The following is a 24954-nucleotide window of genomic DNA, read 5'->3' on the forward strand; positions in this document are numbered from 1 at the left end:
AGCGCCATCAGGATCAGCACATGAAACTCTATTGAAAATACTAGAGTACAATAGAACTCTTTCCAAATAGAGCTGTTCCAGTCATGATGAGATTGTTTCACAATATTAGTTTGTCCATTATTGTTCAGACAAAGTTGACGGACACCTTAAAAGATGCACAGCAATATCACTAAACAAACATGCATCTTTCCTGGAAGCCCTCAATGCTTGTGCATCTGCTCAGTTCATGTCCAACCGATTAGCTGTTTACTGACAAGGTGGCAAAGCTGGCTGCGCGTGATTAGGCTGAACATGCATTATAAAACATTGACTTTGACATGTGAGTCACGTCAGATTAGACAGGAGAAGCGGATTCATGGAGCAAGACGGAAACGACAACCCAGAGATTTCTATTTTCAGAGCAAGCCTTCAGTCGTGCGATGGTGAAGTGTAATATGCCTCATATGATTTCAGCTCTCATTCGATTTCTCAGCTCATGAACCAAACATGAAGACTCATGTGCGTGTGAATATTTATGTAAATGTTCTCGAAGAATATGATAATGATGTTTTCACATCTTACATCAGGCTCTGTGTATTTATTTCTGTGTGAATACTGCTCGAACAATGATGTTATTCTACACATCAAATATGTGGTTTCTACTGAGTGATGTTTGTTTAGGCAGTTCACATAGACTTGATTTTAAAACGCAAGCTTGTACAACAAGTTTACCATATATCTGCTGTCCAAAGCTCAAACTCAGTGATCTTTGACAGGTGAATTCACATTATGTGTTTGCATGAGACCAATAAAATACCAAAACGCAGCCTCTCTGTACAGAAATGTAAAATACAGAGCAATCGTTTGTTTTATCAGTGATGCATCATTTTTTTATCATCCCGTCCCTTTTTGTAGCATCGTACGACAGAATTTAGCATGCACAAACATCTGTGGCAACTGCTTAAAGTCGCTGAGACGTACATCCAACTGAAATGGTTCTAAAATGAAAAAAAAAAGGTATTGTGGTGCATAATTTCCAACCTTGGAACCTGGTTGGATATTTGGAAGATGGGTGTTGCTAACACAATGAAGGAAGATTGATGAATGTACAAAAGCAGGGCAAAAATGAGACATTTTTTGATAACCCCGCCCTTAAGCACTGATAGCCCCTCCCTAAAGGACTGATAGCCCCGCCCTAAAGCACTGATAGCCCCTTCCTAAAGGACTGATAGCCCCTCCCTAAAGGACTGATAGCCCCACCCTAAAGCACTGATAGCTCCTCCCTAAATGACTAATAGCCCCGCCCTAAAGCACTGATAGCCCCTCCCTAAAGAACTGATAACCCCGCCCTAAAGGACTGATAGCCCCTTCCTAAAGGAATGATAGCCCCGCCCTTAAGCACTGATAACCCCTCCCTTAAGAACTGATGGCCCCGCCCTAAAGCACTGATAGCCCTCCCTAAAGGACTGATAGCCACACCCTAAAGGACTGATAGCCCCTCCCTTAAGGACTGATAGCCCTGCCCTAAAGCACTGATAGCCCCTACCCTAAAGAACTGATAGCCACACCCTAAAGGACTGATAGCCCCTCCCTTAAGGACTGATAGCCCCGCCCTAAAGCACTGATAGCCCCTACTCTAAAGGACTGATAGCCCTGCCCTAAAAGACTGATTGCCCCACCCTTAAGCACTGATAGCCCCTCCCTTAAGCACTGATAGCCCCGCCCTACAGCACTGATAGCCCCTCCCTAAAGCACTGATAGCCCCTCCCTAAAGGACTGATAGCCCCACCCTAAAGGACTGATAGCTTCGCCCTTAAGCACTGCTAGCCCCCCTAAATGTTTGGTAGTCTCGCTATTTACTAATAGTTCCTCCCTAACTGTCTGATAGACCCTCGCTAAAGCAATGATATCTCCGCCCTTAATGACTGATAGCCCCACCCAAAAGAACTGATAGCCTATCATTAAAACACTGATAGCTCCGCCTTAAAGGAATGATAGTCCTGTCATTAAGGAATGATAGCCCCTCCCTAAATGTCAGATATATAGCTCTAAAGATAGCCTTAATAGACTGATAATCCTGCCCTAAAGCACTGATAGGCCCTCCCTCCCCCTGCCAGGGACTAATAGTCCCGCCATTAAGGACTAATAGTTTCACCCTAAATGTCTAATAGACCCTCCCTATAGCACTGATAGCTCCGCCCTAAATGACTGACAGCTCCACCCTAAAGGATGTGTAGCTCCTCCCTTAAGGACTTGACAGACCCTTCCAAAAGCATGGATAGCATAGCACTAAAGCACTGATAGCCCCGCCCTAAATGACTCATAGATCCGCCCTAAAGCACTGATAGCTCTGCCCTAAATGACTGACAGCTCCACCCTAAAGGATGTGTAGCTCCTCCCTTAAGGACTTGACAGACCCTTCCAAAAGCATGGATAGCATAGCACTAAAGCACTGATAGCCCCGCCCTAAATTACTCATAGCTCCGCCCTAAAGCACTGATAGCCCCTACCCTAAAGGACTGATAGCCCTGCCCTAAAAGACTGATTGCCCCACCCTTAAGCACTGATAGCCCCTCCCTTAAGGACTGATAGCCCCGCCCTAAAGCACTGATAGCCCCTCCCTAAAGGACTGATAGCCCCACCCTAAAGGACTGATAGCTTCGCCCTTAAGCACTGCTAGCCCCCCTAAATGTTTGATAGTCTCGCTATTTACTAATAGTTCCTCCCTAACTGTCTGATAGACCCTCGCTAAAGCAATGATATCTCCGCCCTTAATGACTGATAGCCCCACCCAAAAGAACTGATAGCCTATCATTAAAACACTGATAGCTCCGCCTTAAAGGAATGATAGTCCTGTCATTAAGGAATGATAGCCCCTCCCTAAATGTCAGATATATAGCTCTAAAGATAGCCTTAATAGACTGATAGTCCCGCCCTAAAGCACTGATAGGCCCTCCCTCCCCCTGCCAGGGACTAATAGTCCCGCCATTAAGGACTAATAGTTTCACCCTAAATGTCTAATAGACCCTCCCTATAGCACTGATAGCTCCGCCCTAACTGACTGACAGCTCCACCCTAAAGGATGTATAGCTCCTCCCTTAAGGACTTGACAGACCCTTCCAAAAGCATGGATAGCATAGCACTAAAGCACTGATAGCCCCGCCCTAAATGACTCATAGACCCTCCCTAAAGCACTGATAGCTCCGCCCTAACTGACTGACAGCTCTACCCTAAAGGATGTATAGCTCCTCCCTTAAGGACTTGACAGACCCTTCCTAAATCATGGATAGCATAGCACTAAAGCACTGATAGCCCCGCCCTAAATGACTCATAGATCCGCCCTAAAGCACTGATAGCTCTGCCCTAAATGACTGATAGCTCCTCACTAAAGGATGTATAGCTCCACCCTTAAGGACTGATAGCCCTTTCCTAAAGCACTGATAACATAACCCTAAAGCACTGATAGCCCCGCCCTAAATTACTCATAGCTCCGCCCTAAAGCACTGACAGCATAAACCTAAACCACTGATAGCTCCACCCAAAATGACTCATAGCTCCACCCTAAAGCACTGATAGCTCCACCCAAAATGAATCATAGCTCCGCCTTAAAGCACTGAGAGCTCCACCCTAAATGACTCATAGCTCTGCCCTTAAGGACCGATAACCCCTTCCTAAAGGAACTATAGTCCTGCCATTAAGGACTAATAGTTTCACCCTAAATGTCTAATAGACCCTCCCTATAGCACTGATAGCTCCGCCCTAACTGACTGACAGCTCCACCCTAAAGGATGTATAGCTCCTCCCTTAAGGACTTGACAGACCCTTCCTACAGCATGGATAGCATAGCACTAAAGCACTGATAGCCCCGCCCTAAATGACTCATAGATCCACCCTAAAGCACTGATAGCTCCACCCAAAATGAATCATAGCTCCGCCTTAAAGCACTGAGAGCTCCACCCTAAATGACTCATAGCTCTGCCCTTAAGGACCGATAACCCCTTCCTAAAGGAACTATAGTCCTGCCATTAAGGACTGAGAGCCCATGCCTAAATGTCAGATAGATTTGCCCTAAAAGACTGATAGACCCTCCCTAAAAGACTGATTGCTCCACCCTCATTGATATATCCTCCCTAAATGATTGATAGCCTCACCACAAAGGACTGATAGCCAGTCCCTAAACCACTGATGTCCCCTCTCCAAATTAATAATATCCCCTCCCATAAGGACTGATAGCTCCACCCTAAATGACTAATAGCCCCGCCCTAAAGGCATTCCATGTGACCAGAAATGAAAAAAAAGTCATTTTGAGGGTGCAGGGAAGGTTACGGTATTTGATTAAAGATTATTAGGGTAAATTAATTTTTCCAATGTAATGGTGTGCACAGATACACGATTCATAACAAGCACTACTATATGCATATAAATACGAGAAGAATTTCTTCCAGAGCTCTTCTTCACTCACGTGTCTCTGTCTCCACAGCAGGCGTGGCTCCCCCTGGAGGTGGGGATCAGTGATGTTAAACATGCTCCCCCATGGCCATCATCACAGGTGTCGGGCCATCGCGGAGGAGCCAGAGAACGACCGGGAGGAGAGGATTCTGGCCATACTGGGGATTATCGGCACCGTGCTCAACCTGCTGGTGGTCATCTTCGTCTACATCTACACCACGTTTTAAGTTCTCACACTACAGGATGCCTCGACCTGAAGGAATAAAGCAGAGGAGAACAGAGGCGGGAACACACTGGCATCCTTCATCCTCACCAAAAACCATCAAGCAGTGCCTGAGCTATTCAATCAGTCCCACAAATGCAAGCGTTGCGTTTGAGACTAGCTTTTCGTTTCCGTCGGTACGAAAGATTACACATCATTGATTATTTGTACATGCGTTCATCATGTTGATTTTTGTATAGTCTTTAAGTGATTATGATTGCATGTTCTGGGGTTTTCTTATGTATAGTATCATATGCTATTTCAGATGTGTGTGACTTTCACTTGCAGATGATCCTTCATCTGGGATAAAGAGGGACGTGAAGATACGGGTGTTTAAATCTGTGTTTGAACATGCAGAGATGGGAATGGTATTAGTCATTTATGTGACACGTTATAATAACAGTACATGAATACTGATGTTGCGTCATTATGAACTAGTGATGAGTTAAGGCGTGCACTATTCAAGAGCTACAACATGAGTTACATGACTACCTTGACTACTGGTTAGTTCATGTTTGTTAATTAGTTTATTAGTTCTCAACACAGGCTCGTTGTGAAAACGCACCTCTGTATACATTTATGGAGAGTGCCGATTATGTATCCAGAGTTCCGGATGACAGCATTTCATTTTTAAAATGAACACTAGGGGGCTGTATGATGCCGTTGACGACTTCAGTTTCTTTTCGTGCTACCAGCTGACCACTAGGGGGCTTTCAAGAGTTCACACTTAGCTCATGATTTATACATAGCTTGTTTGGCATGCTGTCCCGGGAAAGAGCCCGTGAGCTCAAGGGATCCTCGTCCCCAGGGCTCCCCCTTTTGCAGAGCGAGGGGAGATTGAGCTTGATCTCAAACTCCCCCACTGGTGAGGCCAAGGGGAACTTCCCATGCTCCTCTCGAAATTAGTTTAAAACTAAACTTCACGTATGATGCCGACGACGACTTCTGTTTCTTTTCCTGCTACCAGCTGACCGCTTACCTCTGTGTGGACGGCTTTTCCGATGTTACCAGTTTGCCCAGTAGCTCGCCATGTACATTGACGGACTTGAGACACAGAGAAGAATTGATTGTGATGACGTGGTTTGAGTCCGTCAAAGAATGTTTCCAGAAAGCAGGTAAAACAAAATCAAAAGGCACAGAATAAAATAAACAAGTAAATAACAGAGTGAAAATGTAGTAAAATCTGAAAATGTGGTAAAAATCAGGCGGCCGCGAGGGCTTTTCTTTTTCTGAATTGCTTTTGAAAACACTATCGGTTGGGTTTAGGGAAGGGGCGGGCGCTGGTCAATCTGTGCTTTTGAAAACACTATCGGTTGAGTTATGGGAAGGGGGTGGGTGGGTGTGTCAGTCAGTCAGTCAGTCAGTCAGTCAGTCGACAGTGGCCTCTGGTGGATTTAACAAGAATAGCAGGCACAAATGGCACTTGCGAGAGAAATTTGAAATCTGAAAAAGCGTACACAGCGACCTCTGGTGGATTTGTGAAAACAAAAATTGCAAAAAAAACGTAGCTCCTGGGATGTATTTGGTGCTTCTCAGAAATGTATATAGGGGTATGTATCAATAATGGGCCTGGGTTGTTATTTTGTTTATTGTATTTTTATGTCATGACTTTACTTTGAGGGGCGCATTATCATCAACTCATTCTAATCTTTGCATTTTTTTGTTTAAACAGTTTTGAATGTCCTTCTAGTGTGTTATTTGCGTTGAAAAAACAATATAAGAAAGAAAGTAAATAACAGGGTAAGAATGTGGTAAGAACTATAATAAACGTGGTGAAATTTAGGCGGCCGTGAGGGCTCTTCTTTTCTTGAATTGCTTTTGAAAACACCAACCCAAGCTCATTCTTAAAAAGCGTAGTCCCGCGGACGTTTCTGGAGACAGCGGAATACGTCCCAGGGGGTACGTACAGCTGCGTTTATTTTTTTCAAGCGAACGCTGCGGGGCGTGGTGACGCTGTTCCCTTTCACGCTTGCCTTACCTCCTTGTGGAGGGCTTCCCCGCTGCAACCCGTTTGTCCACTCAGCGTGTACGTCGGCAGGTTCGAGATGCAGAGGAGTTGACCACGGCGACCGGTTTCGAGTCCGGGGAAGAGCAGTTCCAGCCATCAGGTAAGACGAAAACAGAATACCAAAAATTAATTGAACGAGTTTCGTAACAGGGTGAGAACGCGGCGAAATCCGAAAACGTGGTAGAAAAAAAAAAATCAGGGCTTTTAGTTTTTTGGATGGCTTTTGTAAACTGTTGCTCGGGTTTAGGGAAGCGAGCGGGCGGGCGGGTCGATCAGTAAAATTGGTTGGGTTCAGGGAAGGAGGAGGGCGAGTCGGCCGATTGGCCGGTCGCGCAGTCAATCATTCGGTCAGTCGGACAGCGGCCTCTGGCGGGTTCACACAAGAACAGCGCGGGCACGAACCGCGCTCGCGAGAGGTGTCTGAGGTGCGAAAAAGCGCACAACAGCGGCCTCTCGCAGATTCGCAAAAACAAAACTGCAGCCGTACGTACCCGCCAGGACGTATCCGCGGTCTCCAGAAACGTCCGCGGGACTACGTTTCCACAATGAGCCTGGGTTGGAAAACACTGTCGGTTGGGTTTAGGGAAAGGGGGTGGGTAAGGGGATTGGTCGGTCAGTCAGTCAGTCAATCGACAGCAACCTCTGGTGGATTTACGCAAGAACAGCTCGCGAGAGAAATTTGAGATCTGTAAAAGCGTACACAGCGCCCTTTGGTGCATCCGCAAGAACAAAACCTGTAAAAAAACGTACCTCCTGGGATATATTTGGGGCTCTTCAGAAATTATACAGGGGTACATATCAATGAGTCTGGGTTGTTAGTTTTAGCTAAATGTACCTAACATGAACTCATGAGTTGTTAATGCATGTTTATGTCATGACTTTACTTGGAGGGGCGCATTATCATTAACTCATTCTTAATTCTTGACACCTTAATATTGTTTATATTAATACACACAAGAAGGACATTCATAACTGTTACATTTAAATAATAAAAGTTCATGCGTAGTTAAGAAAAAGTTAATGATAATGTGCCCCTCCAAATAAAATCATGACATAAACAAACATTAACAGCTCATGAGTTCATGTTAGTTACGTTTAACTAAAACTGAAGTGTTAATGAATATATTAACATACATAAACGAACAATGTGACTTATGTTGTGAGATTAGCGCATGCCTTAAAATTAGTTTATAATGAACTAACACTTAATTAACATATTCATACATCATTATTCATGTACTGTTATTGTAAGTAAGTGTTGCCAGTTGTTTTTGTTGATTTGTCCCTATAAGCACAACGAAGCAGAATGCCACATGATGTCTTGTTCTCAGGTGTTGTTTATTGCAGGGTTTGTGGGAACGTTTACTTGAAAAGTGAAGGTTGATAATAATCAGCCTCTTTAATTGGCCGTCACGCTCCCATAATGAGACTGATCTCCGTTAACACGTTCTATTTAATGTGCTTTTTGAAACTGAAATCTGTCAATCTGATGAAAACAGTGCTGTAATAGTTTTGTACCACAAGAGTTGTTTGACAGTCGGAGTGAGTCAAGAGAAAGACGAGTTAAAAATACGCTTTTATAACGTCACGAGAAATGGTTCGACTGTTGAAATGGGCTTTTAGCTTCTTCCACAATGTTTTGAAAGAAAACATTAAAATTTAATCAAGCTAAAAAGACGTATCAGACGTTTCTTCTAATTAAAGTGACGGCTTACTTAGAAATGACGAATCAGTCATCGTACGGTTTTCCTGGAGCTCAGAAGGAGATCTGAGGCAGAATGACAGACTCGCCATTCATACACTTTAACAGTGGTGATGCATTAATAGTGACTGAAAAAAGATACCAACAACACGAGTCAGGCTGTGTTCACACTTTGGTTTGGAAAATAATTAAGTTCTACATTTAAAACATTAGTTTTAACTATATACATCTTTGTTTTAAGTAACAGTTCATACCATTTGCTACTGGATTATTACCTGCGTATTATTAAGATAATAACTGCACTGTAAAAAATGCTGGGTTTCACACAAGTCCTTAACACATAATTCCTTGTGAAAATGTACCCCTGTATATATTTCTGGAGAGCACGAATTATGTACCCAGAGGTACTGCATTTCATCTTTAAAACGAACGATACGGGACGGTATGACGCCACTGATGGCTTCTGTTTCTTTCTGCGCTACCAGCTGATCACTTACCTACATGTGGACGGGTTTTCCAATGTTATCAGTTTGCAAAGTGGCTCACCTTGTACATTGGCAGACTTAAGACGCAGAGGAGTTGACCGCAACAAAAAATGAAATAATCAAGTAAATAACAGGGCGACGCAGTGGCGCAGTAGGAAGTACTGTTGACTCACAGCAAGAAGGTTGCTGGGTCGCTGGTTTGATCCACAGCTCAGTTGGCGTTTCTGTGTGGAGTTTGCATGTTCTCCCTGCCTTCGCGTGAGTTTCTTCCGGGTGCTTCGGTTTCCCCCACAGTCCAAAGACATGCGGTACAGGTGAATTGTTTAGGCTAAATTGTCCGTAGTGTATAAGTGTGTGTGTGAATGAGTGTGTGGATGTTTCCCAGAAATAGTTTGCGGCTGGAAGGGCATCCGCTGCGTAAAAATGTGCTGGATAAGTTGGCGGTTCATTCCACTGTGGCGACCCCAGATTAATAAAGGGACTAAGCCGACAAGAAAAGTCAGTCAGTCGACAGCCTATGGTGGATTTATGCGAGAACAGCAAGTGCGAATGGCACTGGGATGTATTTAGTGCTCTCCAGAAATGTATACAGGGGTACGTCATCAGAATGAGCCTGGGTTAAAACAGTCATTACAAAATCGCTGCATTTAAGTTCTGATTTCTTTAAAAGTCAGTAATCTTCTCTGCCTGATTGATATACAATATAAACAAAGTCTCTAGGTGACCAAGAAGAACTGCATTAAATGACGTTGTTCTCCACCATGTCTTTAAACCATGAACATTTCTTTACTCCAGTATTTTCAATGGAGTTTCTGTGCTAGCCTGCTGCTCCTAACGGTTTTCATCTCATTTTACACTTGAACAACTAAATAAAGGATTAAGTCTGTTTAACTGAATGTATTTTACTAATATTACAACATCGATGCTGTAAAAGGAACCGTATGAAATTGTAAATAGTCACATTAACCTTTCACCGGAGGCTGAAAACACTAGCTGTGCATATAGCAGGCACGTGCACACATAGGGCTCAACCTGTGCAGTGCACATGCCCTTTTTAGTCTTGGATAGAAAGTGCCCTTCCAAAATGATCAAAAGTGCCCCCGCAACGTGGCACACCTTTGGTCCCGCCCTTCAGCAGGCGCGCGACAACACCGCTCTTGAGTACGCGCGCGTCCACTCTGTAGATCTGCACCAATTCCCCCCCATCCACCTCCCCCCCGCTCTTCCAAAAATGAATCCACATGCCCTTTGGACGGTCTCTGCACGGGCCTGGCATATAGTATATACCCCATTGCAGCACGTTAAAGGGCCATGAAACCCCCTCGTTTCAGCAGGGTGTTTTCACACCTCTACTTTGGAAAAAGTCAGAAAAGTGGGCGTGTCCAGCTCTGTTTAGGGGGAGTGTCGGAGGAATTAAAGTGGGATGGTATGGGAGTGTCTATTTGGGCGCGCTGAGTTTCAGAGTCAAAATACACACACAGAAGAAAGTGATGGCTTTTAACCTACATGGACATCTGTAGTCGAATTATTTGCCAAATTATTAAATGTTGGACTTTAACTGCAGTTTGGCTCTTTCATTCAGGGAATTCATTCATGCCCCTCGCGACAAACATGATATTTGATTCGAGGAGCTGCTCTAAGTGTGTATTTTTCATGCAATGTTTGAAACCGCACGGCGAATGAGAGAAAAAAAACCTCTGCATTTCCTGGAGACTTAGATGCACATGGCAGGTAGCGTCAGAAAGCCGCGTGTGTTATTCCGGGCACAAAATGCGGTGAAAATCCTACACGAGGTTAAAGTTTGGTTGTGGTGCTAACATGTTTACACTCGGTGCAATAGTTAACTTAATTCGATACGAACAAACTGAATAAACAAAGAGCACTGGTCGCTCACTTACCAAATCTGTAGAGACAGAACAATCACCAGCAACTAGAGCCGCGTCTTTATTAAGAGGAGACTACAAGTGAATCCGGATCTCAGCGTTTGCAGATGAGAACAGCTCTCAGGTGAACAATAATCCTCCTTAGACACGTAAGTTATTGTTGTGGAGCGTCGCGTACACTGTTAATCCACACGTGACTCCAGCTGCGCTCTCACAGAGAGAAAATGAAAACAAAACTTCACTGCAGCAAACTATAAAAGCAACACTTCACGCTTGTTTCGCCAACACAACGTGGCGTCTCTGTCGTCTAAACACTGTGACAGTAATGAATATTAATGAAGTAGCACAATAGAGCGCGCTGATTGGTTTGAACCAAGACTTACTCATGCATTAATGCAGCACACTGTAAGACGTAATAAGACACACTCTGGCACAGACGTCCAGTCTGCACACTGGAATACACACTATTATCTCATGGCCGTGATGCAGCTTCAAAAATTTGTTTCAAACCGGAAGTACGAATTTGCTTGAAATAACACAAAAACAACCAATTTACACTTTTTAGTGAAATATAGGTGTCCTGATAGTGTTTTTAGCAGTGTGGGACACATATACCACTGTCAACAGCTCAACACATGTGTTTTGGTGTTTCGTGACCCTTTAAGCTCTCTCGGCCAACGTTAATAAGAGATGTCCCCCTTTTTCCCGTTTGCTCATGCAGACGGCCGGATGACAAAAGGAAACGTCAGTAAATCAGTGTGGAGAGTCAGTGAGCAGCAGCACTAGGAGCAGGAGCGCCCGCAGCGAACACACCGCCATCTGCTCTCCTCACAGACGGAGGCTTTTCCCAACAGCATGTCATCTTACAGGGAACACAGGAGACACGCTTTACAGACATGTCAAAGGGAAGGTTTAGAACACTGAAACGGGTCACTTTTAGTTTATCTTTGCCATGATGACAGTACATAATTGTCAAGACACTAGTATTCAGCTTAAAGTGACATTTAAAGGCTTAACTAGAGTAATGGGGTATATGCCAATGACTGTAAAAAATATGGACGACGCGACAGCCCCTTTTCCCATTGAACGCCTTGAGGGCAAAACGCCTGCTTGACGGGCACAAACTGTCGCAAAAGACTGCTGAAATTGGAGCCTTGACATGCGCAGAAGGACTGTCTGATGGAGCCAGAGGAGGAGCCGCGAAAATGAGCGGAGTCGAGCTTCCAATCAAACGCTTTATGTAAAATCAACCACGCCCCCCGAACTTCTCATGCGTTTGCTGTCATATCAACACAAATGGATGTAATAACGTTAACAAATATGAGGGTTTGATATATTCAATCGCACCAGCTCCGGGCCGCAGCGCATAACCTACTCGCGGCGTCGCAGGCTGATTCCGGCTCGCATGCGGCAGTGCCGGCTCACTCGGCCGCTGCATCTGGCTCGATTGACTCGGGCAATGAGTCCAGTTATCCGGAGTAGGTCCAGCAGAGGTAGTCAGCCTGAGCTCTGAGGGGTAAGTCTCCGGCAGGCGAGAATCTAGCCGGAACTGGCCCGAGTGTATTTTGCTATCTGGGTGGTTAGGCGTGTATCAGCAAACTAATAAAGCCCGAAAAAAGCCCTGACCTTTGCAAATAAACAGTGTTCCACCAGGATCATGTATGTCAGAAACTGTAGTTTACTGCTGAACTTATTTTATCATGGTAAAATATCACAGAAATCGAATAATAACACTTCAGTCTCCTGCCGAAGCTCAGACGTGCTGCTTTGAGAAACTGTCAATCACAGCTGTCAATCACGATGACACGCCCAGCATTAAATTACTGCTAAAAACAAACTGTTTACAAAAATTAAGATCTGCACCTATTTCAGCACAATAACCAGTGCCTTAATCGACCAGAACCATCTTTCGGGACATTTTATTGCAAGTGTAATAATTTTTTTATTTGGGCTCAAGTCTCCTTCATTAACACGGAGGAGGCGGGCTTTATGACTTGTACTGCAGCCAGCCCCCAGGGGGCGATCTAACGGCCGAGACCTTCACTCAAACGCAGGCTTGCGGCACACTTGGTATATGCCGAAGCATGCTAATAGGACTTTTAATTTGCCAGTAACCTGGGTTAAGCGCTTCCGGCGAATTGAATGGCAATGCAAAATCCGGTGCGTTTAAGGTCTGTTTTCTTTAAAAATCACCACTATCTCCACTAGCTGAGTGATATCCGATTTAAAGTGGGTCTCAGATTGTACAAGAAGCACTGCATTAAAAGACATTTCCCCCGCCATATATTTATAATATGAGCATTTATTTTACTCCAGTGTATTCAATGGAGCTTCTGCGTTAGCCTGCCGATTCTGACTGGCGCGTGCGAGTGAACAGCTTTTTGTCTCGTTTTACGCTTGAGCAACTTAATAAATGCTAAAGTTTATTTAACTGAATGTATTTTAATGACATTACAACATCGATGCTGTATAAGGAACCGTATAAAATGAGAAAAAGTTCACAATAACAGGTCACCGGAAGTGGATCAGCATGGGAACAGCACTAGCTCGGCATATACCCTTCTTCTTCCAAGCCAAAAAAACAGCCGTGCTCTGAATCTCATCTGCTGTTTCAGGGCTTCTGGCACCAATGCTGAGACTTTTGAAGGTGAATTAGATGCTTTGAGTGCAGAACGCACACTAATATTCAGCTTAAAGTGACATTTGAAGGCTTAACTAGGGTAATTAGGGTAAAGTTAGGGTAATTCGGCAAGTCATTGTATAACAGTGGTTTATTCTGGAGACAATCCAAAACTAATATTGTTTAAGAGGGCTAATATTATTGATCTTAATGTTGGTTTGAAAAAATTAAGAACTGCTTTTATTCTAGCCGAAATAAAACAAGTAAGACTTTCTCCAGAAGAAAAAATATTATAGGAAATACTGTGAAAATTTCCTGAATCCGTCATTTGGAAAAAAAAAAGGTGAATAATTCTGGCTTCAACTGTACATGAGGATTATAAATGCACTGCAAAAAGCATCTGTCAGCCACAGACCAAAACCTTTAAAGTATAAAGACATTTATGAATATTTTATCAGGGCCACTGTCATTTTAAAACACGCGGTTTGCTCTGTCCTTTCCCCGAACTCCTGTGAAAACATGAACGACTGCACGGAGAGACAAGTTTGGGAAATGAGGGAGCTGCTGTTAATGGAGTGTCCTGCTGCTTTATCAGCCCAGAGCGCACCTGAGTGTCTAACACTGCTGTAGATCCACAGTACAGAACACACAGCGCACTGACAGTGTAAAGATCCTGCAGCGTTTACAGGCCGCTGTCTGAATTATTCACGCACACACTTGCTATTTGGTCTAGCTTGCTATCTTTTAAATCATTCCTCATACAGTACAACATTTCAAATGAATGAAATATGTTTTTATGTAACATAATCATTCATTCATTTTCCTTCGGCTTAGTCCCTTTATTAATCCGGGGTCGCCACAGCGGAATGAACCGCCAACTTATCCAGCAATCCATCTCTGGGAAACACCACACACACATTCACACCCACTACAGACAATTTAGCTTCCCCAAATCACCTGTACCACAGGTCTTTGGACTGTAGGGGAAACCGGAGCACCCGGAGGAAACCCACACGAAGGCAGGGAGAACATGCAAACTCCACACAGAAATGCCAGCTGTGCCGACCCAGCGACCTTCTTGCTGTGAGGCGAACATGCTACCCTCTGCCTTGGCTTATGTAACATATTTATTCATTTTCCTTCAGCTCAGTCCCTTATTGATCAGGGGTCGCCACAGCGGAATGAACTGCCAACTTATTTTCACTTAAAAACTCTCTCTATGATTTACACTTCTGTTCATCCTTAACTAATGACATGACACAAGGGCACTCAGACACACATAAACAGTAGCACATGCATCCTTCACGGCTTTAAATAACCGCAAGGCCTTTGCCTTCATTACTGAAGCGAGAAACACAAGAAACCCCCTGCAGCTGAATGTGAAAAGCACATTCAGGAAAACTGGAGGAGCAAATCAAGTGTCCAGATCTTCGAGTTTTGCACAATTTCTTTATGAAACTTACACTATAATTTTCTTAATGAGATCATGCAGTTATATAATTCGACAGCTTCAGGATCTGAGGGGAAACAAAGTGTCTGTGGATCTGGACCTGATAAAATACAGCAACGTCTAGCCCAGCTAAGCCAATTTTCACCATTCATTCATTTTCATTCAGCTTAGTCTGTTATTTATCAGGGATTGCCACCGTGGAATGAACCACCAACTATTACAGCATATGTTTTAACACAGCGGATGCCCTTCCAGCCGCAACCCAGTACTGGGAAACACCCATACACACTCATTCACACGCACACTCATACACTACAGCCAATCTAGTTCATCAATTCCCCTACAGCGCATGTGTTTGGACTGTGGGGGAAACCAGAGCACCTGGAGGAAACCCACGCCAAGACGTTGAAAACTTGCAAACTCCACAAAGAAATGCCAGCTGGGACTCGAACCAGCGATCTTCCTGCTGACCTCATCTGTGAGTATGTTTTTAGGGAAAAGCAAGCTTCGGATTGTGACGGAAGTCTGATTTCTCCGTGTGTCACCAACATCGCTGACCCCAGGGTTACACAACACTGACCCCTGACCTCTAATTATTTCTTAACTGCTCATTATAAACACGTCCAGAGTGCAAAGTGGCCAAACTATAGACTTTAATTGGCCATTATAACACTTAAGAGCCATCTGACACGTCTCTCCCTCTGCCGGCTCTCTGAGGTCTTACGCAATTATGTGTGTGTCAGGCTTTATCAGAGCACAGTCTCCCCTGTTAATGCACAGCCTGGTGTTCAGAATCAGAGCGTCAGCTTTCTGCACTCAAAGCATCACACTGGGCAAGGAATTTTCACAGTATTTCCTATAATATTTTTTCTTCTGGAGAAAGTCTTACTTGTTTTATTTTCGGCTAGAATAAAAGCAGTTCTTAATATTATTAAAGCCGTTTTAAGATCAATATTATTAGCCCCCTTAGGCAATATTAGCTTTGGATTGTCTCCAGAACAAACCACTGTTATACAATGACTTGCCGAATTACCCTGTGATGAGCTGGTTTTGGTGGTTTACAAGGACATTTTTTGTATAATGACATGGCTATGACCAAGTTGTACTCTAATAAGGTGGTTTACATATATTTGATATATTACACATGAGATGTGTGTGTCTTAACAGTACTTATATAAACACACTCACTTGAGGGTTTAGTGAGTGCCAAAAAAAAAAAATTTAAAAATGTTATTTGATTTGACTGACAATGTCAAAAACCATGTATTTTATGGAAAACTTCTCTTATTTATTTATTTATTTATTTATTTATTTATTTATTTATTTATTTATTTATTTATTTATTTAATTATTTATTTATTTATTGTTTTGGTCACCCTTTATTTAAGCAAAAATATTAAACTTTTACACAACATTTATATAAAATTTTTTAAACATTCAAAAATTGCATATTTCAAAGTCAAATGAATTTTGCCGTGACAATAAATAAATAAATAAATAAATAAATAAATAAATAAATAAATAAATAAATAAATAAATAAGAAAATGAATAAATAAATAAATAAATAAATGAGAAAAACAAAAAATACATAAGAAAAATACATAAATAAGAAAAACAAACAAATAAATAAGAAAAATAAATTAATAAGAAAAATAAACTAATAAGAAAAAAAACAAATAAATGAGAAAAATAAAAAAAAACAACTAAATAAGAAAAATAAATAAATAAACCACTGTTATACAATGACTTGCCGAATTACCCTAACTTTACCCTCATTAACCTAGTTAAGCCTTCAAATGTCACTTTAAGCTGAATATTAGTGTGCGTTCTGCACTCAAAGCATCTAATTCACCTTCAAAAGTCTCAGCATTGGTGCCTGAAGCCCTGAGAGAGCAGATGAGATTCAGAGCACGGCTGTTTTTTTGGCTTGGAAGAAGAAGTGTGCTTAGTTGTACTGAACGTCTTGGTGTAAATTGTACTTATTTTAAGCAATTTTTAAGGACGTGTTTCTAGAAAGCCAAACTTTACTGTAGGGTTGCATGGTTTACTGGTACTATGGTAGTACCGTGATACTATGGCTCCAAAATGCTGGCGGTGCCACTGTAGTTTGTAAACGGTAGTCAGCTCAGGAGATCCCCGAGCTCGGGGCTCCCTCTCGTTTGCAGGGCGAAAGGGGAGTTTGAGCTTAGGTAGATCTGTTTTACACAGCGGATGCCCTTCCAGTTGCAACCTAGCACTTGGAAACACCCATACACACTCATTCACACACACACTCTTATACTACAGCCAGTTTAGTTCATCAATCCCCCTATAGTGCATGGGTTTGGACTGGGGGGGGGAACTGGAGCACCCGGAGGAAATCCACGCCAACACGGGGAGAACATGCAAACTCACACTGAAATGCCAAGTGGCCTAGCTGGGACTCAAACCAGCAACCTTCTTGCTGTAGGGTGACAGTGCCAACCACAGCGCCACCTACATGTAAACATCCTAATCAAATTATTACCATCATGCAAGACTTTCTTTCATCTGGATTAATCCAGTGCATGCAGTATACACGCGTGGCACGCCGTCTCCGTACGAGCTCATACAAAGTGAAAGACTTTAATGTGCTGTGACACTCTTTATGATGCATCTTTAATCTGCTGGATCTGAAGATGACTAAGTGGATCTCAACAGGACAGTGCAAACATCAGGATGGAGATGACAGAATCAGACGGATCAGGCTCACACGTACATCGCAGAAAGCTGAGGACATGCATTATTGAAATGTTCAGCTCAGATGGAAAACCTTCTCCATGACAGAACAAAATGTGTTCAAATATAATCATGAACCCTTGATTGGTTCAGTAAGTCTCACCTATTTGCACAACGTATTATAAATAACAGCTAATAAGACACAGTTGAAGGCAGAAGTTTACATACACTGCAAAATAAGGAACCATTTTGTAAAAAATGTCTGATGTCTGAACGTTTACCATTTTAGGTCTGTTATAATTACCTAAAAGATTTAATAAAAGATTATCTATCATATTTATTCGTTCATTTTTCTTATTTATTATTCTTAGTTATTTATTTTATTTATTTATTTATCTAATTTATTCATTTATTTTCTTATTTATTTATTCTTCTTATTTAATAATTTATTTTATTTATTTTTTATTTTTCTTCTTTATTTATTATTCTTATTTTTATTTATTTTCCTAATTTATTTATTTATAAAAGATTTTTTTTTTGAGAATTTCTTATTAATTTCTAGACAGTCAAAAATTTACACACATTTCCTTGGTATTTATTAGCTTTTAAACTGTATAACTTTGCTTAAATGTTTTGGGTCTCCTTCCACCATAGATATATACACTAGATGTCGCCTGGCCTGTTGTTGTCTATTGGACGGAATGCGTCAATAGGGCCGCCATCTTGCTACAGGGTAGCGCTCCTTTGAAATGAATGCGGGACCAAGGTACAGTGGAAGACTGTGGCCATGCAAAGCCAGAGATATACACATATACACATATATCTATGATCGGGAGTTTTCCTGGATGTTAGTATGCAATTTTTTTTTTTTAATCACGAAAATGACAATTTTACATCACTTTTCTACATTGATGGATCAGTGACCGCACGGGCATTCCTGACAAAAAGCTTGTGTTTGTGTGTACGGAAATGTACTATTCACCCTCCCTGTTAAATTTGATCTAATCATGTCCTGAACACACCTCCTCTCCTGCTTTTACTTCTCATACTGACAGAGCAGCGATTCGTTTGTGAATCGTGTGTGTGTGTGTGTTTGTGTGTGTGTGTGTGTGTGTGTGTGTGTGTGTGTGTGTGTGTGTGTGTGAGAGAGAGTGTGTGTGTGTGTGGGTGGGTGGGTGTTTCCCAGTACTGGGTTGCAGCTTGAAAGGCATCCACTGTGTAAAACATATGCTGGATAAGTTGGCGGTTCATTCCGCTGTGGAGACCCCTGAAAAATAAAGGGACTAAGAGTGAGTGAATGAATGTTTTGTTTGCGAGTGTGAGTTGATGACTTTTTTTCATCAGTGTTGTTGCGCCATCTGCTGGCTGTACTTCGAAAAGCAAGTGAAAATTTATATATTCGTGAAATATTCATACAATATATAATAAATATGAGCAATTTCAGCGTTATAGATGTGACATTTGCAGTAAAAACTCCAAACATAGATTCACATAGAATGTATATGTTAATATTGTATTGAAGCATCTGCTTATATTTTCCAGAACAGCTGACCACAGAGTTAAGGGACCAGAAGAATATCAGTCAGTAAACATGTTTTGTACTTTAAATGAGGGAAATAAACATGTGCTATGGATGTGACCAAAAAAGTCTGCGAGTTGACATTATACAACATACAGAAATTCAGTGTATTAAACTGCACAACCCAAAAGAAATAATGATAATTGAAAGAATATGAGTCGGCTCACTATAGAGCAAACATGATTGATTTCATTTTATTTGACATTTTTGCATTTAGGAAAAAGTGTCATTATGGATGTGACATATCTCCGCTATGGATGTGATGGATGTGAAATTGCCATTTGTGTGACTTTGGTAAATCAAATAAAACTGTTTTAAAAATATTGACAGATGCATTTTTGAGTATTTCTAAAGTACTGTAAAATACTGGCGTACATAAAAAACGCAGAAACAGTTACGGTATTTTGATGAAAACATTTATTTTCATGGCAAGGTGTCATGATCACCAGCGATCTAACCACCAGAGGTCGCTGATAAACACTCACATTCACATTAACCACAAATCTGCTGGTGAATGGACTACAAGAACCAGTCATGCTCCACACACACAACCGGTTCCAGATCCGGACTGATTGCATACACAGAGCTGATGCTTGCTGCTCAAAGAACTGATAACACACACATACATACAGTACATCTCACTTTGAGACACTCATTGCTGAGTCTTGTTATCTGTTAGCGTCATTTCATCGTGGTTCCTTTGTCTTGCTTTCCATGTTTTAAACCTTTGCTTTGTTTTGTTGGATTATTCCTGTCTGCTGCCTGCCTTCTGACCATTTGCCTGCTATTTCGACTACGACTCTGGATTTCCCTTATAGATCTGTTTGCTCCTGTGTTGATCATTGCTTGCCTGACCATTCTCGCTAACAACACCCTGCATTCCGATCCTTACCCCTGTTGTCAGTGTCACATCCCTGGTTACACAAGGTTGACATTTGCATGGAATTGCTCTGAATTAACTGATTTATTTTCTCTTTGCCATGATGACAGTAAATAATATTAGACCAGATATTCTTCAAGACTCTTCTATTCAGCTTAAAGTGACATATAAAGGCTTCACTAGGTTAAACATGTCATGATGGAAAAATAACAACAGTGTGCCTCTCACAATGACAAACACTTTGGCATTGGCCAAATTACTGACACGATCACAAAGTGTTGAAGCATGAATGAAATGTTTTGGGTGAGTGACTACATTTTGCAGACATGCAATAAAGTTCTGAGGTTCCAGCAAACAGTTTTGAGATTTGCACTCATGGATTAAGAGAATGTTAAATCTGGGCCAAAGCAGCTGGGAAAATCTATAAGAGTAAACGTGTGCTCTCTAGTGGTGAAACAAGAACACTGCAGGAATCTTTAATAAATAATTAATGACAGAAGCAGAGAGAAATCACTCAAATTAGAGTGAGTGCTTCTGATTGCATGCTACATAATGCATGCCTTTTTCTCAGCTTGCATTTTCTACACTCAAACATAAATGCAAAACATGCCGTTTATTTCAGTTTTAAGTCTTTTTATAATAAAGTGTAGCTAATCTCAAACACACACTTCATGCAGTTGAAGCACACACACGTCTTACAGGTGGCACAGCAGAGCATGGAATGACCCATTGTACAACATGATGACCCCAGCAGTCACATGATCAGGATAATCTGGGTCACGCACTGGCTGGTTAACCCTAAATTGTGTGTGTGTGTGTGTGTGTGTGTGAGCTGGTTTTGGTGGTTTACAAGGACATTTTTTGTATAATGACATGGCTATGACCAAGTTGTACTCTAATAAGGTGGTTTACATATATTTGATATATTACACATGAGATGTGTGTGTCTTAACAGTACTTATATAAACACACTCACTTCAGGGTTCAGTGAGTGCCAAAAAAAAAAAAACCTTTAAAAATGTTATTTGATTTGACTGACAATGTCAAAAACCATGTATTTTATGGAAAACTTCTCCATATTTATTTATTTATTTATTTATTTATTTATTTACTTATTGTTTTGGTCACCCTTTATTTAAGCAAAAATATTAAACTTTCACATAACATTTATATAACATTTTTTAAACATTTTAAAAATTGCACATTTCAAAGTCAAATGAATTTTGCTGTGACAATAAATAAATATATAAATAAATAAGAAAATGAATAAATAAGAAAAATAAAATAAAAAATAAATAAATAAGAAAAACAAACAAATAAATAAGAAAAATACATAAAAAAGAAAAAAAAAACAAATAAATAAGAAAAATAAATTATTAATAAAAATAAACAAATAAGAAAAATTAACAAATAAATAAGAAAAATAAAAAATAAAACAATAAACAACTAAATAAGAAAAAAATAAATAAGAAAAACAAACCAACAAATTAGAAAAATAAACAAATAAATATATAAAAATAAACAAATAAATGAATAAATAAATAATGAAATACTGAAAAAATAAGAAAAAAATAAATACAGAAAATTAAATAAATAAATACATAAGGAAAATTAATAAATACAATCAGAAAAATAAAATAAATAAATATGAAAAATAAATTAATAAAAAAATAAGAAAAATAAACAAATAAACAAAAAATAAATAAATGAGAAAAATAAATAAATAAATAAACAAGAAAAATAAATAAATAAATAAATAAATAAGAAAAGTAAATAAATGAGAAAAATAAACAACCAAATAAATAAAAAGCAAACAAATAAATAAATAATTAAAAAAGAAAGATAAAATAATAAAAAAATGAATAATAAAGAAAAATAAATAATTAAATACAATCAGAAAAATAAACAAATAAGAAAAATAAACAGGGATGCAGTGGCGTAGTAGGTAGTGCTGTCGCCTCACAGCAAGAAGGTCACTGGTTCGAGCCTCGGCTGGGTCAGTTGGTGTTTCTGTGTGGAGTTTGCATGTTCTCCCCGTGTTCACGTGGGTTTCCTCCGGGTGCTCTGATTTCCCTCACAGTCCAAACACATGCGGTACAGGTGAATTAGATAGGCTAAATTGTCCATAGTGTATAAGCGTGAATAAGTGTGTGGATGTTTCCCAAAGATGGGTTGCATCTGGAAGGGCATCCGCTGCGTAAAAAACGACGAACCCGGAGTAATAAAGGGACTAAGCTGAAAAGAAAATGAATGAACGAATGAATGAATGAATGAATGAATGAATGAATGAATGAATGAATGAATGAATGAATGAATGAATGAAGGAACAGTGTAAAGCAAAGGCAGGTTGAACCATTAGGGATATAACATATCCACAAAAACACTTTCATCCTTATTATCTCTGTCACACACACACACACACACACACAGTCATTCTTCTCATGCGTGATCCAAACACACAGCAGTGCCTGGAGCGCCGGTGAGAAAAGAGTCAAACTCTCTGACATGACGTGACATCAGAGCGAACATAACACTCCACCAGCAAAAGGATATTTTTGAGCTGAAAACAGGCATCAACACACACTTCAGTCAGACTTTCACAACATTTCTAGCACACACTCTAACATTATACAACAGCAATAGTAATAATAATGCAGTCCTCATTCAGGCCTTATTACAGGATTTTGGCATTTTCAGCTCACTGTTGGTTGAACTACCCAGAATGCAGTGCTGTTGGACAGAGTTGAAGCCCTCTAGTGTTAAAGCTGTTAGGAGAACTCTGATAAAGGCTGACAACAGATTCTGTTTCAAGTTTTGGGGGAAAATCAATATGAACTATCATTGTGTGTTTAAGTGTTTGTGTTTTGACTGTGTGTTGTTTGTTATGTGTGTGCATGTGCATCTGTGCATTGTGTGTGTGTGTGTGTGTGTGTGTGTTTGTGTCTGTGTTTTTAACTGTGTGTTGTCTTGGGGCAGTCTGTGTGTGTGTGTGTATGTGTGTGTGCGTGTGTGTGTGTGTGTGTGTGTGTGTGTGTGTGTGTGTGTGTGTGTGTGTGTGTGTGTGTGTGCATGTATGCGTGCATGTATGTCTGAGTGAGTGTGTGTGTGTGTGTTCACGTCTTTGTTTGTATGTGTGTGTGTGTGTATGTGTGTGTGTGTGAGGCATCTGCTCCAATCAGCCTCAAGCACATCCTCAGCTTTTCTTACCACTTAATAAAGCAAAAGTGTAAAAATAGCTTCAGCCAGAAGGCACACATAATACATCTCAGTTTAAGAGCGTCTTATGTAATTATTTCCATTATGATATGATTAGAGCATTTCTTTACACTGTTTTAACCAGTTTAAACCAACTCGCTTCATTATTAGATCTCCCTAACAGAGAGAATCTAAGATCTCTTTATCTAAGGCTGTCAAATAGACTTGAAAATGTTCTTATTAATTAATTATATGAGAGAGTTTGTAATATGCTGTTCTTCTCCTTAAAGAGGAAACGAGGACATTCACAAAATCAATAATTCAGTGCAGATGTCATCCTGGATGATGGATCCAGATGAGGTGAAACAGGGACACTTTTATTAATTATTGATTCATTTAACTCGTTACCTTTATTACTGTTTGTGCAACCCAGACAACCTAGACATTATTGATACATACCCCTGTATACATTTCTGGAGAGCGCCAAATACATCCCAGGAGCTACGTTTTTTGCAGTTTTTGTTTTCGCGAATCTACCAGAGGCCGCTGTGTACGCTTTTCCAGATCTCAAATTTCTCTTATGAGTGTTATTCGTGCCTGCTGTTCTCACGTAAAATCCGCAGAGGACAATATTGTTTTTAATAGCACCGACAGACCCACTTACCCCCTTCCCTGAACCCAACCGACAGTGTTTTCGAAATCACAGATTGACCAGCGAACCCCTTCCCTAAACTCAGCTGACAGTGTTTTAGAAATCACAGATTTACCCACCTACCCCTTCCCTTAACCCAACCGATAATGTTTTCTAAATCATAGATTGACCTGCCTACCCCCTTTTCCTAAACCCAACCGATAGTGTTTTTAAAATCACCGGTTGACCCACCCACTCCCTTCCCTAAATCCAACCGATAGTATTTACAAAAGCACTGATTGGCTCGCCCACCCCTTTCTCTAAACCCAACTGATAGTGTTTTCAAAAGCGCCGAATGACCCACCTACTCCCTTTCCTAAATCCAACCGATAGTGTTTTCAAAAGCAGCGATTGACCCGATCACCCCTTCCCTAAACCCAACCGATAGTGTTTTCAAAAGCACTGATTGGCTCGCCCACCCCTTTCCCTAAACCCAACTGATAGTGTTTTCGAATGCACCGATTGACCCGCCCACCCCCTTCCCTAAACCCAACTGATAATGTTTTCAAAAGCGCCGAATGACCCGCCTACTCCTTTCCTAAATCCAACCGATATTGTTTTCAAAAGCACCGATTGACCCGATCACCCCTTCCCTAAACCCAACCAACAAGGTTTTCGAAAGCACTGATTGACCGGATCAAGCCCTTCCATTAACCCAACCCATAGTGTTTTCAAAAGCACCGATTGACCCGCCCACCCCCTTCCCTAAACCCAATCCAACTGGTAACAGCAGAAAAGCCGTCCACATAGAGGTAAGCCTTCAGAGGTGTCATACCACACTGTACCATTTGTTTAAAAGATGAAATGCAGCCATATGTACCTCTGGCTACATAATTTGCACTCTCTAGAAATGTATACAGGGGTACGCTTTCACATTTGGGTGTTTCAATTAAGAAAACATCTGCTAAACTGATAAAAATGTACATTTAAATTGGAACATCAAGCTGGAAAACAAACTTAATTCTGATTTTCACAACTAATCTATCATGCACTGTTACATTATATAATAGTAATAATAATGTAATCCTCACTTATGCTATATTAAATTCAAAATATACAGAATAAGGCTAAAT

General features: G+C 40.9%; 1 long non-coding RNA gene across 1 annotated transcript in view; it reads left to right on the top strand.

The window, feature by feature from the left end:
- Positions 1 to 8373, top strand: part of LOC147832956 (uncharacterized) — a 28945-nt gene extending 20572 nt beyond the window's left edge. Inside the window, exons 2-3 of the long non-coding RNA XR_015515370.1 lie at positions 4460 to 5950; positions 6009 to 8373. This is a non-coding gene — a long non-coding RNA (uncharacterized LOC147832956). The remainder of the gene's footprint in view (positions 1 to 4459; positions 5951 to 6008) is intronic.
- The last annotated feature ends 16581 nt before the right edge of the window (positions 8374 to 24954 follow it).

Source organism: Danio rerio, chromosome 18, assembly GCF_052040795.2.
Source record: "Danio rerio strain M-AB ecotype USA chromosome 18, GRCz13ab, whole genome shotgun sequence".
Lineage (NCBI taxonomy): Eukaryota > Metazoa > Chordata > Actinopteri > Cypriniformes > Danionidae > Danio > Danio rerio.